Source organism: Bombus fervidus, chromosome 10, assembly GCF_041682495.2.
Source record: "Bombus fervidus isolate BK054 chromosome 10, iyBomFerv1, whole genome shotgun sequence".
NCBI lineage: Eukaryota > Metazoa > Arthropoda > Insecta > Hymenoptera > Apidae > Bombus > Bombus fervidus.
Genome location: NC_091526.1, coordinates 799,132 through 802,689, shown reverse-complemented (window position 1 = coordinate 802,689; position 3,558 = coordinate 799,132). Strand labels below are relative to the sequence as shown.

At 34.6% G+C, this 3,558-nt stretch overlaps 1 pseudogene; it reads right to left on the bottom strand.

Moving 5' to 3' along the window:
* Positions 1–568: 568 nt before the first annotated feature.
* On the bottom strand, positions 569–1,527 carry LOC139991622 (regulator of microtubule dynamics protein 1-like; annotated as a pseudogene).
* Between the last annotated feature and the right edge of the window lie 2,031 nt (positions 1,528–3,558).

Here is a 3,558-nt window from a genome sequence, read left to right as displayed (position 1 = left end):
ATACTTCCCCGATTGGTGAACACACTATGCAGATTGGCCTGCATCGTTCCTTTGTATACCATCTGATGGGAAGAGTGCCAAGGGAGATAATCGGCCTTCAAACACGCCAATATCTTGATTTTCTCTCTGCTTTCCAAAAAGATGGAATTATGGCTCGCGGAGAGGAAGAGGAAAATGAAGAATCACCTGACCGATAATTCGACTTGGAAACTACTTTATTAAACCGTGATATTTGTGACAATGTTACATTAACATTTTGATACTTTAATTCTGTTACAATATATTTCTTTAACTAATTTTTGCGAGAAAGGTAGTTTAATGACATATTGTATATACGAATTTTCTTCAACTGCTATTAACTATTTAAAATTTGCTACATGTTACATTTTGAAATAAAACATTTTATAAAATATACATGTATATAGTAATCTTAAATCTTAAATTAGATGTTGCGTATAAAAAGTTCATCACACATAAGTTGTACTGTACTTTATAGTAAATAAATTTTATACTTCTACTTAAAAGATAGATTCTAAATTTACTTTATCCCTTCAATTCCATATCCTATAATAATATCCATTTATCATATAATAGATCATAATTTCCGTCAAGTTTGTTAAAGTTTCTTTAACAACTTTTGTGCTTCCTGTTTAGCATCTCGATCATCTTCGTTCTTTGCAGGATATTCAAGGGCAATTTTTAAATATTTCATAGATAGCTCTTTTTGATTTAATTTTAAGTAGGTTTTGCCCAACATTAATAAATTTTGACTATAGAAATTGGGATCAATTTCCTCTGCGGTTTCAAAATATTTTAGAGCTTCCTCAGAAGATGAAGATGGTGGTTCTCCAAATATTACAGATGCAATTTTTCTTTGATACCATGTTAAATCAGCAACTTGATAGCACCAAGTACCAAGCATGTACATAAGAGGTGGTTCTTTTGCATTTAGTTCCATTGCTCTCTGCGATATTAAACATATTCGATACAATTGCTTGACATCGTATCAGGGAAAGAAATATTAATATATTATCATGAAATATACCAGCATATGTTTCTTAATATTATATGACTCTTTTATTTGTGCCTTCACTCCTTCATAAAGAGTCTTACAATTGCGAAGAATCGATGCCCATTTGTATGCAGCCCAATTATCCTCATTTATTTCAAGTGCTTTAAGTATTAAATCATAAGATTCGAAAATTCATTTCTTTCCATCTACTTCACTCACAGTCTTAGACAATTTATACATTGCTCTACACAAACGCCATATAATTTCAATATCACCGCTATCCTATACAAATGTTCAGTTTTGTTATCTACATTTATAAGTGATATACGCAATGTAATTACTTTATAATTTATTAGAAGGTTATGTATTTCCTCCTATTGTTCTCGCTCGTATAATTCATCGGCTTTTCCTATTAGAACTTCTTTTGTAGTCATCACTGCTTCTGCTCCATGATTCTGCTCCATGCTTCTGCTTGCTCCATGCTTCTGCTTGCTCCATGCTTCTGCTTGCTCCATGCTTCTGCTTGCTCCATGCTTCTGCTTGCTCCATGCTTCTGCTCGATGCTTCTGCTCGATGCTTCTGCTTGCTCGATGCTTCTGCTCCATGCTTCTGCTCCATGCTTGTGCTCCATGCCTCTGCTCCATTCTTCTGCTCCAGGCTTCTTTCTGCTCCATACCTCTGCTCCATCCTTCGGGTACATTCTTCTTTCTGGTCCATGCTTCTGCTTGCTCCATGCTTCTGCTCCATGCTATTTATTGAAGGGCATGAATAAGGAAGAGTTAGATAGTAGGGAAGGTGAAAATGATAACAGTTTTGAAGGCTTATACATCCCTAGGAGATGTATACTACTTCGCGTAATAAGATACCTCCAGTAATGTATCCAGAAAAGGAAATCGTTAGTGAGATGCATGCAAATTATTGTAGAGTAGATATCCCTGGTACATTTGAGGAGGCGATTTATTGCGAAAATAGTGAAGATTGGAATCAGGCTATGGATAAGGAAATAGAATGTCTCTATAAGAATATAACTTGGAAATTGGTAGAATGGGTAAAAGGCAAAGAGGTATTAGATGTAAAATGGGTTTACACGAGAAAATCAGATAACAGGTATAAGGCTAGATTAGTGGTAAAAGGATTCCAACAAAGAAACGTAGCCGATGACATATATTCCCCAGTAGCGAGTAATCAGACCTTTAAGATATTGCGATCATGTTGTTGTCAAAATGGATTAATCATTGAGCAAATGGATGTAGAAACTGCCTTTTTAAATGGTGAAGCAACCTCGGAGGTATATGTAAATCAACCAAAAGGATATGCAGACGGAACGAATAGAGTTTGTAAATTATCGAAAGCGCTTTATGGGTTAAAGAAAGTCCGAGGGACTGGTATGAGTGTTTGGATAGGTATGTGACGAGATTACGTTTTAAGAAGAATAATATAGAGTTGTGCTTATATACTGCACGGAGAGGGAGAATATGTAGTTTATTTGTTAATATATGTAGACGATGTGTTAATTTGTAGTAAAAACAAAAGGAAAATACAAAGTGTAAAAAGGTTATTAACTGATAAATTTGAAATGAAAGATTTAGGTGAAGTAAAAGAATATCTTGGAGTAAACATAGAGTATGATTATTTCAAAAATGAAATGAGATTAAGCCAAAAGAAATACATTGAATCATTAGGAAACGAATATAAATTACAAAACAGCAAATTGTACTGTACACCTATGGAGACCAACTTAAAAATTGAAAAAGCCGAGATAAATAGAGAGGACAATGGATACAAGAATTTAATTGGCGCATTGTTGTATATTAGTGTAAATACCAGACCCGATATAAGTTGTAGTGTGAATTATCTGAGTAGATTTCAAGATTGTTGTAGCGAGACACATTTTAAATATGCTTTGCGTATATTGAAATACTTGTACCGGACTAGAGATTTAAGGTTAGACTATAAAAGGAATGAAAAGTGAGAAACGATAGATTGTTATGTAGACGCTGATTGGGCAGGAGATCATTTAGATAGGAAATCGACTTCTGGATATGTAATTAGATTGTATGGAAATGTAATTGGATGGAAGTGTAAGAAAGAAAGGTGTGTGACAAAAGTTTCGACGTATGCAGAGTATGTAGCTCTATCGGAAGCATTGAGTGAATTAATGTATATTAGAGAAATTATGAAAATCTTCAATGTAAATCTAAACGATAACCCTGAACAAATTTATGAGGATAACTCTGGAGCGATAAGTATAGCAAAGTACGGAAATTTTACAAAAAATTCGAAACACATTGAAGTTCATTATCACTACGTTCACGAGTGCTTAGAGAAAAACAAGATAAATATAATTAAAGTAAGTACAGACGGAAATACTGCGGATATTTTTACGAAGGTATCAAGGTCTTCAGAGTGTTACGCCACGAGACTCTGCAGAGATCGTATTTCCAACCGTCGCTTGCGGTCCTCCAGCGTCGCAGATACATCCTCTTATCTGCCCGATGAAAAATATACATTGTATCGACGAGCGCATATTTGTCACCAAGTAACGA